This window comes from Lissotriton helveticus, chromosome 1_1, assembly GCF_964261635.1.
Source record: "Lissotriton helveticus chromosome 1_1, aLisHel1.1, whole genome shotgun sequence".
Taxonomy (NCBI): Eukaryota; Metazoa; Chordata; class Amphibia; order Caudata; family Salamandridae; genus Lissotriton; species Lissotriton helveticus.
Genome location: NC_136057.1, coordinates 193,963,914 through 193,982,899, shown reverse-complemented (window position 1 = coordinate 193,982,899; position 18,986 = coordinate 193,963,914). Strand labels below are relative to the sequence as shown.

The following is an 18,986-nucleotide window of genomic DNA, read 5'->3' as shown; positions in this document are numbered from 1 at the left end:
CCTGGCACTGGGCGCGGTCCAGGCGCGGACGGGCGCAGACGGGCTTACCTTTGGCGCGCCTTCGGCGCACAATCGGCGCGCCCGCTGCGCGTCAACGCTGCGCGTTCACACGGTCGCCATATAAGGCGAAGTGCGCGGGTGGGCGGAGCAGCTGGGAGGCGGGAGCGGGGAGGGAACAGAAGGAAAAAAGGGGCGGGGTCGGCGGTGGTGGTGGATCTGATCCGCAGATTCTTATGTACAGGCGTGCAAGGACTCAAAGAGTCTCGGTAGGGGTTAGGGTAGTGGGACAGTCTCAGGGTTCAAAGTCACTTGCGGGTGCGTATCCGGCGCACAGCTCTCAATTCTCGAGCCGGGGGATACGGGGTGATCTTGGGTCCAGCCGGACCAGGATAGTTCTCAGAGCCGCGATCGAATCAGCAGGGCTCGAGCAAGGAAGTCGCAGTTCTTACGGTCTTTGGGAGCCGCGATCAGATCAGCAGGGCTCAGGAGTTCTCAAGGTTGCAAGGGAGCCGCGACAGCGTCAGCAGGGCTCGGTGGTCTTGGGCAGAAGTCCTTCTCTGCTCAGTAGGAGCCGCAACAGCATCAGCAGGGCTCGGGTGGTTCTTTGGGTTGCAAGGGAGCCGCTACAGCGTCAGCAGGGCTCAGGTGGTCTCGGGCAGAAGTCCTTCTCTGCTCGGTAGGAGCCGCGACAGCGTCAGCAGGGCTCGGGTGGTTCTTTGGGTTGCAAGGGAGCCGCGACAGCGTCAGCAGGGCTAACGTAGTCCAGGATACAACTGACTTGATCATCCCAGAGCCACCCTTGATATAGGACTCCTCTCCTTTGATGTCCGGAGTCCTCGCAGGCGTAGGTCTTCGCACCTGGGGGCTGGTTGTTGGGGGTTCCGCCTCGGCGGCTCCTTTCATCCTTTCAAGTTGGGTCTGGAGGGATCCCAGACACTCAGCAGGCCTGGAGCCAGCCCTCAGGGAGGCCGTATGGGTGATCGAAACTCATCTCTTGAGGGGAGGTGGGAGGTGTGATCGAGCTACTCCTCCCTCTCTCGCTCACGGGGAGCGCTCTACCCCCTGGCCGGGTATGGCACCGAAGGCCGAGGTCGTGCTGGGGCCAGGGCGACCATCTTAGGTGCAGGGACATGGGCCTCGGCCTCGGGTACCAGGAAAATGGAGGGCGAGGACGGGAAAGACCTGTGTCGGGGATGTGGGCCATGGAGGGAATGGTCGGGTGAATCAGGGTCAAGGGGAGCTGCACGGGTCAGGAGGGGTTACCACGGGTCAGGAAGGACCACGCCACGAGGCCTGGTCCAACAAATTTGTTTTTAGAATATACCCTGTTAAACAATTACCTAAACAGACCTTAGTTTGAGGAGGAAAATAAGAATAAAAAACTGATGTTGGATTTGTTTTTGTTCTTTCCTGGACTTGAAAACAATCACCAGAAAGAGTATATTGGACTGAAGACACATCTAAAGCTTTAAAATCAAAGAAACCAATCACAGTAAGGCAATACATTTTTCAAACAAAATGTTAAGAGATAAGGAAGCATTGTCAGACCAATTCAAGTACAAATTAAAAATCAAATTCACATCCCACATTTGGTTGTATTTAAGTAATGGAGGTTTATTAAATTTTACTTCCTTCAAAAGTCGATCCAAAGGGCTAATAAGAGGATGTTCTTCGATATGTCTCTCATCCACTCCTACATATTCTGCCAAAATTGCTGGTCTGTATGTATTTATAGTCCTATTCGCTTTCCCTTGAGAAGTTAAGGATGCTAAGAAATGTATGACCAGAGTCACATATGCTGAAAAGAGATATGTACCCCTGTCCCAGCATCTGCAGTGCCAGACCATCCAAGCGAATGTTTAAAGTTTGGTGGTTCCTGGGCAATAAGATTGGTGACTGAACTGAGAAGCCTCTGTTCAAGTTTCATAATTTCAGCAGACTGACGTGAAACTATCCATGCCACCAATACCAGGGAGTGATTGGGAGTCATTGTGTGATGTTGACCGTGAGACTTTAGAAGCAAACTGGATAAAGACAAAATCAGAATTTCCTGACAACTCCAGGCGATAGAGAACCATGGTTGGCTCTGCCACAGGAGAGGTGTCAACCGTAAAGTAGCTTCTTGATGATGTACCTCTAGTAAAACTTGTAGTATCATGACAAATGGTGGAAAAGTGTAAGTTAGGTGAAGAGATCGATACTGATGAAAAGCATGTGTTGTCAAAGCTTGAGTATCCATATGCAACTGTAAAATTAGGGAAGTTGAGGGATGAGGGAAGGTGGATGTTTAATCAGGAAGCAAAGCATTCGATTGCAAAGAGTCCAAATTTGGTAATACGTTTTTTGAAAATTGTAGGGTGAATACGCCATTCACTTGCATATTTAAAATGCAGAGAATGCCAATCTGCTATTGCAGTTAGATTGGCTAGATGGGACCCTGCTGTTACCTATATTTTCTTTGAACAGAAAACTCCAAAAGGTGTTTGGCAACCTATGTGGTGGGTCATACTAGCGTGTGATTCGAACTAAGTTACAGTGGGATTTCATACTTGGACCAGCAGAGATTGGGTGACGAATACGTACAGCAGTTGAGGTGAAGCTCACGCAAATTTATTATTTAGGAAATAGACGCATTGAAAGTAATGGGCTGGCACAGTAATAGATATTTCAGCGCTATGGGAACTTTTAAACTAAGATTCTCAAACAATTTTTTTTCTTTTTTATATTCCGACGTTTATTGATAACAATGATTGAAATAGAGGTTGAGCTTAAAGGCAGTAGAGGAGGAATCGAATAATAGACATTAACAGTACCTGAAATTTAAATATAAATAGAATAGTAGTGTAAGATGCAGAGTAGATACAACATTAATTGATATTTCAGCTCTATGGGGATTTTTAAACTCAGATTCTCAAACAATTTTTTTTCTTTTTTATAATCCAACGTATATAGATAACAATGATTGAAATAGAGATTAAGCTTAAAGGCAGTAGAGGAGGAATAGAATAATAGACATTAACGGTACGTGAAATCTATACTAATATAATAAAGAGAGAGCCCAAACCTTTGAGGTGGGTAATCTCAGGAACCACAGCACCAATCACAACACCCAATACAGCATTGGAAAGGGCAGTTGCAGCAGACGCCCACCATATAGATTTAAAAGGTAAAAGAACCGTGCCAGCAAAGTAGTCCCTTGTGGACGTGTCTGCATTTTGCTGTGGGTGTGTGCTGGGGGGCGTGACAATCGCTGGGGGCATTCCGTCACGAGTGTTGTTTTTTCTTCCCAGGTTCTATACATTCCTGCTCCCTTTAAATAGTAATTCAGTGGAGGTCCCATTCTCTTAGAACCACCGCAAGCACAGTTATGGGCAAAAATACAACTAAAACGCCCTGCAAAGCATTATGGGATAAGATTAGCATAATTATTAGCATTCATGAAAGGGTTTCAATGTTTTAGAATTTTACTCATCAGGGACATCTTGGGACGACGAGGTGAACTGCAGCTTGATGTATAATATTTTAAATGCTATTGCATTTGCCTCATCAGAGACATCTAGGGACGGCGAGGTGATGTATAATATTTTAAATGCTATTGCATTTGCCTCATCAGGGACATCTAGGGACGACGAGGTGAACTGCAGCTTGATGTATAATATTTTAAATGCTATTGCATTTGCCTCATCGGGGACAACTGGGGAGGACGAGGTGAACTGCAGCTCTTTGTAGAATTATTTGGATAATATAATATTCACTTCCCACTGCTAATCTGCTGGAAGCTAATTTCACTTTTGTGAAATGACTATATGCATTTTACCATGTAGAAATACTTGTCATTTTACCTTGAATATATGAGGTTTCTGTTTTAATAATTGGAAATCTGACAGAACGAAATATTGCGGATTTATTGTACCAAGTTCGCGCCAATTCCGCCCACCCCTACTTTAAATACCCCTGCCCCCCATAATCATAACCCACCCTTACTCTATAAAATACACCAACACCCTTAAACACTAACCCATCTTAACCCTATAAATATACCCTGTACCCCAAAACCCAAACCTATCCCTAAACCCTAAAAATACCCCTGTACCCCAAAACCCAAACATAGCCCTGAACCCTATAAATACCCCTGTACCTCAAACCCCAAACCTACCCCTGAACCCTAAAAATACCCCTGTACCCCAAAACCCAAACCTACCCCTGAACCCTAAAATACCCCTGTACCCCAAAACCCAAACCTAGCCCATAACCCTTAAAATACCCCTGTACTCCAAAACCCAAACCTACCCCTGAACCCTAAAAATACCCCTGTACCCCAAAACCCAAACCTAGCCCAGAACCCTAAAATAGCCCTGTGTCCCACAACCCAAACCTAGCCCTGAACCCTTAAAATACCCATGTACCCCAAAACCCAAACCTACCCCATAACCCTAAAAATACCCCTATACCCCAAAACCCAAACCTAGCCCTGAACCCTAAAAATACCCCTGTACCCCATAACCCAAAACTATATCTGAACCCTTAAAATACACAAACACCCCAAAACATATACCTCAGTACCCCAAAACATATACCCCTATACCCATACTTGCCTTATCCAAACATTTTTAAAAAACATGCTTTTATCATTCATGCATTTACAACAATTTCGTTGTAAATGTATGCGTGGTAAAAGCATATAAAATGTAATGCCATGCGTTATAATGGCACTGCGGAGTCATGGTACTTTCGTAATAAAAGTATGCGGAGTGATGGTATGCGGAAAGAAATTTGCGGAATAATGGGTGTTTACCCTCCCCCGTAAGTACATTGGTGGCACAGCAGCCCACATCTCCAGCAACATACTCATATTTTTTCACCACCGATTGGAAAAATGCACAGGTCTCTCTCATTGATGCCCAGCACCGACATACACTTTTAGACACACCTCCCACCACAAGTTCTAGAATAGCGAACTTTAGAGATGGGGAGCTACGTTCAAATCTCGGCATCAGCTCAACATCCTGTGATTCCAGGCAAATCGCTTTGCCTCTCCGTGCCTACCACAAATGAATGTGTTCTTCTGTAATGTAAATTGTGCTCATGCCATGTTGTCGAGTTCGCGCTATATACTATTGCAAGGAAAATAAGGTAGGGAAACTCGAGTTCACACACTACTGAACACGCACTCTTAAGTGCATCAGCAGTGCACTGTGAATCGGAGCGGCTCACAGGCCTGTCACAGATGAGAAATGCTATCAAAACGAAATCCTACGAAACAATATACTACTGGCCGGCAGCACTTCATACCCGGACAACGTCGGGACGGGCTGCTAGTTTAAGTATAAAGGGGCATATTACCAACAACTAGCGATAATTTTTGTCTCTAACTTGTTTAGAGACAAAAATTATCGCCGCACATCTGCGATTTTTATCGCAGATAAACCTTGCTATTAGCAAGGTTTATCGCAAATGCGATAAAAAACGGCCGCAATGCATGAATATCGCTGAAAAGTCAGCGATATTCATGCATTACCGAGCTAATGCTCTTAGCCATGTTATCCACCTCCCATTGGATAACATGGCTAAGAACTGCTCAGGGCAGGTGTTAGCTTTTGGAGATATTGGCGCTTAGCGCGAATATCTCCATAAGTTGGTAATAGGAGATAGCGATGTTAGCGACTGTTTCCAGTCGCTAACATCTTGGCATGCCCACTTTTCATGTCATTAGTGATAAATATCACTGACATGCAAAGTGGGGCCCCAGATGGTCGCTATCTCCTACTAACTGTCGTTAACTGGTGTTAGCGAGAGCTAGGTAATAGGGAGATAATTTTCTCTCCGCTTTCTTGGCTTTTAAAGCCAAAAAAGCGGAGATAAACCCCCTTGATAATATGCCCCAAAGTATTTTGTGACCGAGGGCCAGCATCCTTCGATACAGCGAACCCTGTTAATCTCAGAATCCTGATTCTATAGGAATGTTGAGTCCCGGTATCCTGTGTCTTATGTCGCTACTTTCCACGATACGATACTTGTATGTATATAATTGCCTTGCACCTGATACATTCTTATTGTCATTGCTTTTTTAAAATTAATAAAAAGATTTTTAAAAAAAATAATTGATTTTGCTTGCCACAGTGTTATTTATACTTTTTGAAATGTCAATCATACACTTTCATGCTACCTTTTCAGAATCATGGGCCCTTCTTTATTTTTGAGTTCCCAGATATTAAAACAAACATGGCCTGCATTAAGCTCAAATCCATGAAGCCTTCCATACCATGCAAAACCCTTATACAATGTGGGGCATATTATCAAGGGGGTTTATCTCCGCTTTTTTGGCTTTAAAAGCCAAGAAAGCGGAGATAAAATTATCTCCCTATTACCAAGCTGTCGCTAACACCAGTTAGCGACAGCTAGTAGGAGATATCGACCATCTTGGGCCCCACTTTGCATGTCAGTGATATTTATCACTAATGACATGCAAAGTGGGCGTGCCAAGATGTTAGCGACTGGAAACAGTCGCTAACATCGCTATCTCCTATTACCAACCTTTGGAGATATTCGGGCTAAGCGCGAATATCTCCAAAAACTAACACCTGCCCTGAGCAGTTCTTAGCCATGTTATCCAATGGGAGGTGTATAACATGGCTAAGAGCATTAGCTCGGTAATGCATGAATATCGCTGACTTTTCAGCGATATTCATGCATTGCGGCCGTTTTTTATCGCATTTGAGATAAACCTTGCTAATAGCAAGGTTTATCTGCGATAAAAATCGCCGATGTGCGGCGATAATTTTTGTCTCTAAACAAGTTAGAGACAAAAATTATCGCTATTGGTTGGTAATATGCCCCGTTATGTGGGGCTACAGTTCACGACGGGCCTGAGACTGACTTAGTATGGAAGATGCAGAAGCTAAAAAGCTGCTTGGAAAATGCATTGGAAAATATGGGGCATATTACCAACAACTAGCGATAATTTTTGTCTCTAACTTGTTTAGAGACAAAAATTATCGCCGCACATCGGCGATTTTTATCGCAGATAAACCTTGCTATTAGCAAGGTTTATCGCAAATGCGATAAAAAACGGCCGCAATGCATGAATATCGCTGAAAAGTCAGCGATATTCATGCATTATCGAGCAAATGCTCTTAGCCATGTTATCCACCTCCCATTGGATAACATGGTGAAGAACTGCTCAGGGGCAGGTGTTAGCTTTTGGAGATATTCGCGCTTAGCGCGAATATCTCCAAAAGTTGGTAATAGGAGATAGCGATGTTAGCGACTGTTTCCAGTCGCTAACATCTTGGCACGCCCACTTTGCATGTCATTAGTGATAAATATCACTGACATGCAAAGCGGGGCCCAGGATGGTCGCTATCTCCTATTAGCTGTCACTAACTGGTGTTAGCGACAGCTTGGTAATAGGGAGATAATTTTATCTCCGCTTTCTTGGCTTTTAAAGCCAAAAAAGCGGAGATAAACCCCCTTGATAATATGCCCCTATGTTTGTGACAATTTTGGCTTTGTACGGTGATGCAGGGAAACATGATTAAACGATACTGTAGTTCCACACATGAGTGACACTTTGCAGGTCTTGACTGTACAGGTTCAACAGGAAGGCAGGTTACGAGGAATTTTATAGGATTGGACTTCATACAGCGATATTGATGATATCTTAAAAAGCTTTATCAATATAGATGATAAAACATCTCCATACAAGTCATGAAACAACAATCATATTTGTAAGTGCCGGAAGGCACCAAGAAAGCAAGATCAGCAATTACCCTCCTGAGCATGGCATGTTATTTTGCTCAGCCGGCAGCAGTATGTTGAGCACAGGCAGTGTCTAGACAGCAGAGTCTCAGGGAGTTCTCATGCAAATGTGCCATGTCCTGATGATGAGTTTTCCTATTTTTCACTTGTCCACTCTGAAAGTGGCAGCATACCCACTGAATACAGATAGGACTGATACAACTCAGCAGGGGAGCAGCAAGTTGGAGCGTAGGCAAAATCAGAAAAAACACCCAGCTCCTTCAAGCATCGGTCACCTGATTCAGTTACTCAGTCAGTACAATGCCCTTAATGGCACAGTTGGAGACTAGGCCACGCAGCCAGGTTAAATTAAAGTTAAAGGCCCTGCACGGCCCCTGCCTTCTCCTCCTGGCCCGGTCCTGTCAGTGGCACTGTAGATGTCAGGTGCCCCGTGCCTGGCGCCGGAGGCATGAGTGCTCAGGGCAGGCCTCGGACTCCGTCACTCGGTGGTTCACTTCACATTTCACTTCATGCGCATGAAGTGAACTGTGAAGTGCGTGAACCACCGAGAAGACTGGAAGAAGGAGTGCTGGGGGTGGAGGGGTGCACTGCAGGGCGCCTGGTCCTTTAACTTCTTCACCCCAGATTTAATTTGGAGCAGAGCGGGAGCTGGAGCTACCACGCCAATGCCGGCGACGTCACGTCATCCCATCCACGAACCACCCAAAACAAGCATTTACAATGCAATGGTCTCGGCATTATTAAAGGTAGAGCTATTGGCATTGCTCATGACTTTTTTTTAATTTTAAATCATAAATAAATGGTATTGTCATTTACATTGCCAATAGCTTAATCGTTAAATAAATGGCATTGTCATTTACAATGCCAATAGCTTAATCGCTCGCAAATGCATGATCTATTGCATTTACATCCACACAGAGCCACCCACACAAAGCCACCCACACACACATACAGAGCCACCCACACAGAGCCACAGACACACACACACAGAGACACACACACACACAGAGACACACACACACACACACACACACAGCCACATACACACAGCCCCACACACACACAGAACCCCCCACACACACACACAGCCCCACACACACACAGAGCCCCCCCCCCACACAGAGCCCTCCCCCCCACACACAGAGCCCCAGACACACACAGAGCCCCACACACACACACAGCCAGGAGGCAGGGAAGCAAGTACAGCGAGGGGGCAGAGAAGCAAGTACAGCGAGGGGGCAGGGAAGCAAGCACAGCGAGGGGGCAGGGGAGCAAGCACAGCCAGGGGGCAGGAGAGCAAGCACAGCCAGGGTGGCAGGAGAGCAAGCACAGCCAGGGGGCAGGAGAGTAAGCACAGCCAGGGTGCAGGAGAGCAAGCACATTGCGGTGATGATTCTAGATATAGCAAGGTCTAAACTGATGGTTATCACCTACTTTAAAGCATGAACCGAGTAAATATCTATGTTCTATTTAACTCGTTTCTTTTGTTGACCTCACCATTTCAATCTGAGCTAAATCAAAATTGGGCTGATCACACGAACACTCTCACATTACAACTGCAATTATGCTCCTGCAATCTGGTTCGCTCTCACAACACTCAATGCATTTCCTTTATAATTAGGGCATGATTAAACCTTGAGGCTCTGTATTAGTTCCGTCCATAGTTGCAACCACACCTAAAACATGATTCATTCCCAACACTCCCTCTATACATCTCTCTAAGATCCATATAATTCCAGCTGTTTCATTTAATATTGTCTGGGTGGGCAATACAGATACTTAATATGGAATAATAGATTAAGTGAATCCATGGAAACAATAATTCTCAGAGACCTTTCTATATCACACTTGTCATTTTGTAGTAAGTGTTGTTCTCTTACAGATGGAACTGGGGGGTATATTACCAAGGGCATTATCGCCGCATTAGCGGGACTTTTTCCCGCTAATGCGGCGATAATTTTATCGCCCTATTACCAAGCTGTCGCTAACACCAGTTAGCGACAGCTTGTAGGCGATAGCGGGCATTTAGGGGCCCACTTTGCATGTCAGCGATAATTATCGCTAATGACATGCAAAGTGGGCGTGCCAAGATGTTAGCAAATGAAAACAGTCGCTAACATCTCTAACTCCTATTAACAACTTTTGGGAATATTCGCGCTAAGCGCGAATATCTCCAAAAGCTAACGCCTGCTAAAAGCAGTTCTTAGCCATGTTATCCAATGGAAGGTGGATAACATGGCTAAGAGCATTGTCACGATAATGCATGAATATCGCTGATTTTTCAGCGATATTCATGCATTTCGCAGGATTTTTACCGCTTTTATGATAAACCTTGATAATATCAAGGTATCTCAGCGGTAAAAATCCTCGGTGCTCGGCGATATTTTGTTCCCGCTAACCAAGCAATAGCGATAATTATCGCTATTGCTTGGTAATATGCCCCTGGGTTCTTGAAACCAAAGTAGCTCTCAGCCCTCAATTTCAACGTCTAACGCTGAAAAGGAACAACTGCCTCCATCCGTTGTACAGTACTTTGTATTTATCATCAATTTAAAGCAAACTAATCTCAGACTGAAATAAACAAGTGGCAATGCTAGTCTTAGCTGACTGCCAGAGCAATCTCGTACACATCGGCAGATCCAGAAACTCTAAAAAACATTTTGAAGCTCATAACTGGACCAGATAAAGGAATTCCTCTTAAAAACCTGACTAATGCAGAAAAACCTGTAAATATTTGTAGAATGTAAAGGGGGTATATCACACCAATTGACGGCAACTGTGCTGTAGCACCAATCATTACATCAAATTTATTTCCTAAGCATCAACCTGACAAAATGTTTATTCGCACTGCTCCCGCAGGAGAGTCCATTATTAAACCCAAAACATTATCACCTGCAGGTATTTCTTGCATCCAACAAAGCACAAATATGACCTATAATAATCTATCAAGTGTCTTTCAACAACACTTACAAGCGAAGAGAGTATATTACCCATCGCATTCGGTAAACTTCTAAACATTCCTAAACCCCCATCAGCACAGCAGAAATATCTCTCAGAACTCACATGCACAAAACACTGTACCAAAGCTACATGCTAAGCATTGAGCAGCCAAACCCCACACACCAAACCCCTCTTCTCAGGAAACCGTCCCTCAATCAGTTAAGGACTTAGGCCCCATCACAACCGGAGGCAGACATCAGCATAGCAAAGCCTTACTGACGGCTATTTATTGCCTTCTAGAGGGCGCTCACCACTTCACACAAAACCTTACAGAATATGCCACTCACAGCACACAAGAGGATGCCAGTGCCCTTGGCAAACAATGCCTCAGCAGCATAGACACTACAGCCCGAATAATGATCAAACGCTCCCCTTCATGGAATGAAATAAACATCAGTCAGATGGCACAGGCATCCATACGCAAAGTACATGACACAGAACTCTGGCAGGCTCGAACATATCATGCATGGATGCGTAATGGGTGGCGGGAGCGATGACGGTGGTTCTCAGTGCAAAGGGAGTCCTCATACCTACGTTTCTGGCGGGTGTGGGAAGAGAGAGGGGGGGAAAGTTTGGAAGAGAGAAGAGGGTAAAAGAGTACAAGGAAGAGGTGAGGAGAGTCAACGTTATTGGAGGAGGGTGGAGAGGAACAGAAGGGGCATGAGCGGAGGCAGGGAGGGTGGGGGAGAGGGTAGATAGAGGAGCACACCTCCTACCCCGATATTGGGCCACAGCACGCACCGGCCTGATGGCACGGAGCCCCGCCACACCCTTTTAGGTGTCTGAGTGGTGACCCTGATGCTGGCCCCGGCCTCGGGGGGGCTCTGACCGTGGAGGGGCCCCCAGAGGGCAGGGTGTAATGTAATGCTCAGCCTACTTATGTGTCTGTTAGAATGTTATGAATTAGAATGTTAATGAGCTTAGAGAGTTGATCTAAGGGCTGAGCGAGATACAGACTGCTCCTGGTGGGGTTCCTTACTTATATACTTAAGTTTCTTATTTATGTATATTTATATTCCTGTGACCCTATCTTTAATAAATTCACATGAAGATAATCAACAACTAAATGGACAATTATTCATAACATTACATCTGGCGACGTTTTTAAACGGACCTCCGTGTCAATTACAAGAGACTTTAAAAAGGAAAACGAAACGGAACGGAAAGAAGCTATGATTAAAATAATAAAAGACAAAGATCTTTGAAACAAAGAAAACCTTCCAAGCAGCTCAAGCTTACTGGCACCGAGAACCCCACCAGTGACCTGCCACCGATCGCCCTCAACATCTAAAGTGCCATTATCAACATATCCTGCTGCCTCAGCTGCTGTTAAAATTGCCTGACTGCCACCCTGACGTATTCTTCACATAAAAGGCATGTGAGTAACCAGCTTTGTTTCTCAAGCACATAACCTGCTCACATTGCGTTTATTCAGCAATTCAGCTTCTACCCACAGTACCTTTATACCAATGACTCATACTACGAAGCAGAATGCATGCTTGATCTGATAAAGGTAGGAAAACCCATGTGGGACTCTCATTACCAACTGAAAGGAAATCTGCATAGCGGGAAAGGAGATTGTCAAAATCGGCAAATGTAATGTCTATTTGACATGACAGTTTCAGAGGGAACCGCTTCTCAGGTGAGCCCACTCTCCTCTCAAAGGCAACTGCCAGAGTGTCCTTTCGTGTGTGCTGACACCTCTTCCGAGGCAACAGATTTTCTTGGAGCACCGGACTTTCATTCCCTAATAAGATCCGGTGAGCGCTGACATTTTATTTTTAATTAATATCTTTCTCATGTTTGTCCATACTAAATGACAGTTTAACCGCTATACAAATTCAAACTACACTTGAGCTTCACAACGAGCGCACGCACTGAGAACTTACAACCTCACCTGTCTCCCGTGCCTAGCTGATCTCGTCATCCTACTCTATGACGTGAGTCAGCCTTTCTATCACCTCTGGAACTTTTTGAAGCACACTAACACCGAGAGCCACCCAGCATCTCTTACGTCGACGTGCGGCCATTTTAGATTTATCACCTCATTTACAGTCTTCATGTTTTCATCTCTATGTCATTTCAACTTCCTCAATACAGCGATAGGCACGCTTTTTTTTTTAAAATAAAATTGTCTATCGCATTTCTGCATTTTCATCGCAGCGATAGGCCCGCTATCACCGTGTCTCCAGACTTGTATTCCACAAATTACTGACGTACTTTCTATCCATTGTTTTTCGAAAGGAAAATTAGAGCGCAGATCTTCCACAGATACTGAATTCAATTTCTCTGGAAACTCATCACGACGATCTGCTGTTTATCAGTACTTTTATTTATCACAACACTGCCACCTAATGGTTATTTTCCATCATTGCACTTCAATGATGAATTTATATGCTTATGCGAAATGGAGTTTGATAATGCAGACGTCGAAAGTTCCGTTAAGTGTTACCTCGATTATGCAGATGCTATTACCTTTACCTGCTCTACACTTACATTATATTTACAGTTACTTTATTCATAAGTACTTAATGACTTAAATTTTACGATGATTTCAGAATAAGTATTTTACTGTAAACCTTTCTTGATTTGTAGGCATATATAAAATGAAATGATTTTACAGTCATAGTTAATCTCCCGTGCAAATGCACTTTTAACCACACCAATGCAAATGCATTCGTCTAAGCACTGTTCTTTAAATTTTCGGTGGTTTATTACGTGTGGTCCTTTCGAAACACAAATGCATTCGTCACTGCACTGTTAACTACACCAAGTTTTCTTTAAATTGATGAAATGTATTAGGTGTGGTCATTTAGAAATGCAAATGCATTATCTTTATACTCTTAACCACACCAAGCTTTTAAGCTCCACTGGTACAAGCTTTTTATCTCCTCAAGTTCTTTGAAATACAAAAACATTCGACTATGCACTGTTCTTTAAATTGATTATTTGAAATGCAAATGCATTCGTCAGTCTACTATTAACTACACCAAGCTTTTAAGCTCCACTGGTACAAGCTTTTAAGCTCCTCAAGTTCTTTGAAATACAAATGCATTCGACTATGCACTGTTCTTTAAATTGATAGTATTTATTACATGTAGTTCTTTAGAAATGCAAATGCATTCGTCTGTGTACTATTAACCTCACCAAGCTTTTAAGCTCCACAGGTACAAGCTTTTAAGCTCCTCAGGTTGTTTGAAATACAAATGTATTTGACTGTACACTTTTCTTTAAGTTGATGAAATGTATTAGGTGTGGTCATTTAGAAATGCAAATACATTATCTTTATATTCTTAACCACACCAAGCTTTTAAGCTCCACTGGTACAAGCTTTTAAGCTCCTCAGGTACATTTCATGTATTGCAATTTATGCACATGTTGTACTGTTTTTATGCTACTTATGTGTGATGTGTCCCCACCTATTTAATGTGTTTAACATTTTGTGTGTATATTGTTTCATGGTGTGTCCCCACTTCTACTTATGTGGTGTTTATACGGTGTCATGTTTTCTTTTCAGATTGTACTCTTGTATTATTTCATGTTAGCCCGGCCAGCTTTCATGATCTTTGTACCTGAGTCGCTTCCTGTTCGTATTGTGGGAGTACTTTGGTTGTTTGTTTTTGGAAAAAGAGAGATGAGTGATTGAGTTATCTTTAGTGCCTTCAGTCCCTCTTAATTAATTTTCCAGTCTTCTTCATTGTTTCCTCCATTCACTATTTTATCTTTTCATCTCAGTTTCTCCTTTTATCATTATAAAAATATTCACTACCTTATCTTCTCATTGAGTTGTCTTTAGTGCCTTCAGTCCCTCTTAATTAATTTTCCAGTCTTCTTCATTGTTCCCTCCATTCACTATTTTATCTTCTCATCTCAGTTTCTCCTTTTATCATTATAAAAAGAGAGATAATGTAATGTAATGCTCAGCCTACTTATGTGTCTGTTAGAATGTTATGAATTAGAATGTTAATGAGCTTAGAGTCAGTTGATCTAAGGGCTGAGCGAGATACAGACTGCTCCTGGTGGGGTTCCTTACTTATATACTTAAGTTTCTTATTTATGTATATTTAAATTCCTGTGAACCTATCTTTAATAAATTCACATGAAGATAATCAACAACGAATGGACAATTATTCATAACTTTACACAGGGGGGCACAGACTCACCTTATCTGTTGGCCGTTGATTTCACAGTGGGCAGTCTTCTGTGATAGCCGCTGGGTGGCAGCTTTCCCTGCGCTCTGTCGTTGGTTGCACTCGGGTGCGGTGACACGCTGGACTTTGCGCAGTGTTGCTTGGCGGCCGCTGGGTGGCGAAAAGGGGACACAGCTGCTCTTTAAGGCGAACAGCCGGTCCGTTTTTGTCTTGGAGGGGCTCGTCTGTTGTTTTTCTGGGGAGCCTGCGATGGGCACGGGTGCAGCTCTGTTGCCCAGGGTCTTGTTGCTGATGTGGCCTTGGCGGTGGTCACCCTTTGTGTGCAGGTGAACGGAGGTGCAAGGAGAAACTTAAAAAAGACGATGGAGAGGGTCCGTTTTATCCAGGACCTCAGTGTGGCGACAAAGGCACTCGGGGGGCGCGCAAATCCCTAGGCTGGCCAAAGGAAAAAAAACCAGGTGCTCCTAGGACCCTCGTTGTCGGGTGAGAGGGTAGGTGATGGGGGTTTCTTTCTCCGGTGCGCAGCTCTGACTTTGGCGGGAAGCTGGGACACTTTCCAGGGCTTGATCCTTCTCCGGAAAGGGGGTCCGCCGGCGGGCGGGCTCCGGTATGAGGAACCTTCTCCCCTTCTAGATGCGGGTCTGGAGGTGTGGTCAGTGCGGACCTCCGGGATCGGGATTGCAGCCTGGAGGCCGAGCTCTGCAGATGTGGTGCGTCCTTCTGCTCGCCTGTCCCCTACAACTATGTGTAGTGAGCCTGATGGAGCGAGGAGGAAAAGTGCAAAATTTTGTACACCCCTCGTGAAGTTAAAATCCCATAACACTAATTATTATTAATTGTATGCTGTGGTCAAATAATCAACATAGTTTAAAATTTACATTACATTACACGGGGATATTAACCTTTGCTTACATGTTGCAAAAATAATTAACTAAATTTGTATCGTTACTGTGTTGTGCATTAATGCCAAACCGAAATACAATTGCATGTACCGTTTATGTGCTTAATGTCCACGTTTTATGTGCAAATTTACGAATTATAGTAAAAAATAAATGCCTAAATGTGGCTTTTTGCTAGGTAACGACTAATAGGGTATTTTTAGAAAGGGGGAGAGAGACATTTGGGTCTCATTACCTTGTTTTAATATAATTTTTTTGTTTGTTTTCATGATAGTTGCAAAAAGAGGCCTCTGAGGCCTGTAAGAAAATGGCTGCGTTAGTTGTACTCGAGTGACTGACAAACTGCGCATGCGTGACTGGAAAAAGCTTCTACAGCGATGAGCGAAGCTGACTGAGTTTGGATGAAAGGTTCAAGACCACTGTGGGGCATATTACCAATGTTAAGCGATATTTATCGCTAACGATGCTTAGCAACAAATTTTTTACCGCTAAGCATCGTCAGAAATTATCGCAGATAAACCTTGCTATTATCAAGCAAATGCGATAAAAAACGGCTGCAATGCATGAATATCGCTGAAAAGTCAGCGATATTCATGCATTACCGAACTAATGCTCCCATTGGATAACATGGCTAAGAACTGCTCAGGGCAGGTGTTATTTTTTGGAGATATTCGCGCTTAACGCGAATATCTCCAAAAGTTGGTAATAGGAGATAGCGATGCTAGCGACTGTTTCCAGTCGCTAACATCTTAGCACGCCCACTTTGCATGTCATTAGTGATAAATATCACTGACATGCAATGTGGGGCCCAAGATGGTCGCTATCTCCTACTAGCGGTCGCTAACTGGTGTTAGCGACAGCTAGGTAATAGGGAGATAATTTTATCTCCGCTTTCTTGGCTTTTAAAGCCAAAAAAGCGGAGATAAGCCCCCTTGATAATATGCCCCTGTGTTCTGCCACATCAGGATGACTGCCAAGATAATCGGATGTTAACTCGAGAGAGGCGTATGGGAACTTTTCCCTATGTTGCAGAATGAGAAACTATGCACCCCAAAGTATAACAGACAATTGGACCTAACATTTTTATCAAAATTAATGTTACATGACCGGTAATGGTGGGCCGATGTTCACCCACTAAGGACTGAACCAATAAACTGGCGAGTTTATGATCAAATTGCCTAGCTAGCAAGATTTAGTTAGAAATAAGGTATACAAACCCCTTGATTTGTGCGGAAGGGATCGCTCTTTTCGATTTCCTGGGGAGATGCTGACGGACTGAGGACTGATGCCCTTTTGATGTAAGATTTGGGACTTTGTGCATTTTTCTTTGCAGGGTCTTATTCGAACTGATGAGGGTATTTAGTTAGGGTCGTTGAGAGAGGGAATTGGAACTATCTGACTTTGCTAAAAATGCAAACTTTCTTAAATTGCTATGCAAACTTCAATAAATAATTGTTTTTCTGAACATTTGAATAAAATGATCACTTTGATTATCAATTGAGAATTTGAATAAAAGAAATTTAACTTTCAGATATGCTAAAAGTTTGTTTTTGAATAAATAGAATATGGAGAATTAAAAGCTGGTCTTAACACTAACAGATCCATTGCCATAATGGTAGTGTGTCTGAATGTTTTAAAATTAAATGAAGAGTTTTAATTAAATGTTTATCCTGCAGGTGTAAATAAAATAGTACGTTTTAGATTCAGACATCCTACCAATGATACAGCAAGCACTCCTTTGTGATCGTTGTTTTCCCTGAGGTGGGTATAAATGACAGTGCTATGGGCCCCACTGTTGAATGTGCGTGTGTTTGACCACTTCAGGGTTATGGAATAAAGGTTTCCAAGGTATTTTTAGAGTGCCGCTGCATCAGTTAATAACTTGGTAGCAGAGCATAGGTTGTTATGGAAATAGCTAGGGTTAATGTATATAATATTTGATGTATAGATTTAAGACTAACATCTGTTAAGTTTGTATTGTGTTATATGTAGTCCTTAAACTTCTCATGCGACGAGAAGTTAGTTACTCTGGCTGCAGAGCAGAGTAGTGTGGCGCTGTAGTCGCACAGTGCATTGATCTGTTTCAAAATGAGTATCGTCGTATACTGTGGTGGTATTTGCATATATCACAGGTGGTGTTGTCGCGCATCACCAGTCTAGGGACTTTAGGTGTGAAAGGATGAATGTATAGTGAAGGCAGTCTATGAAATTTCAGTTGATGGGTATAGGGATAAGGCGTGTCACGCGATTAAGCTGACTGTTGGGAGAGTAGTAGGACTTAACCTGAGCTTGAAAGAAGGGTAAAGGAGCTGCGTCTACTTTGCTAACAATAGAGAAATTCTGTGGTGGGATAGAGGTAAGCGCTGCCTGCCGAAGACAGAATTGAGTATATTTGAGTAGGGTTTTCTGTATGGAAGTGCGTAAATGTAATTGCAGTATGCGCTTCTCGTGAAACTCTGGGACTGACCCCTAAGAGGAAGTCTGATACGGGCTTTCCTGGAGAACCGGGTTTTCTTATTGCCTGCTAGAAGGGTAAGGTAGCGGTCGTATTATCTTATTAATGAGTGAGAGATCCTGTGAAGGTTAAGCGTCGTCTACTTCACATTTGGGATATCTGCACAATTGAAATCTGTTATTATCATTAGCGAAACAGATTGGTGGAAATTGTTTTATTTTTGTTACTAACAATTTTGAAAATATCTTGTAAATACGAGTTTCCGACACTCCAGTGTAAGGGAGGGGTCGATCGGCGCTGCAGAAGCCAGAGCGCTGGTGACGTCAAAGTGCCGCGCTGGGATTGGTCCGCGTGACCAAAGCAAGAAGTCAGCTGATTGGTGCGTCCTAGAATACTAGTGCAGGGATTGGATAAACGTCAAAGAAACGTATTCTGTCCTGATTGGTGCGTTAGTGTGAGCCGCGCTGAGATTGGTCAGAGTTACGGGACAATAACAAGGAAGTGTACAAGCATTATTGAAGAGAGAGTTTGCAGAAAAATTGATTATTATTATCTTGAGGATGAGGAGAAAAAGAAACCTTCATGGTTTAAACGATTGAAAAATGCTTTTGCGAAAGACAAGGTGATAGCTACAAGGGAAGGAAAATTGCTTCCTCCTACTCGAACGCCTGCGTCTTATATGGCCAATAAGTATGGATATCATACGTGCATATGGTTGGAAAA

The 18,986-nt window shown here is 43.4% G+C and overlaps 2 long non-coding RNA genes across 2 annotated transcripts in view; one reads left to right on the top strand and one right to left on the bottom strand.

Annotated features, from left to right (window-relative positions):
* The window catches only part of LOC144784519 (uncharacterized), a 182,797-nt gene extending 166,876 nt beyond the window's left edge, over window positions 1-15,921 (bottom strand). Inside the window, exon 1 of the long non-coding RNA XR_013601671.1 lies at window positions 12,656-15,921. This is a non-coding gene — a long non-coding RNA (uncharacterized LOC144784519). The remainder of the gene's footprint in view (window positions 1-12,655) is intronic.
* The window catches only part of LOC144784384 (uncharacterized), a 623,310-nt gene that overhangs the window by 410,707 nt on the left and 193,617 nt on the right, over window positions 1-18,986 (top strand). The gene's annotated exons all lie outside the window — the stretch shown is intronic.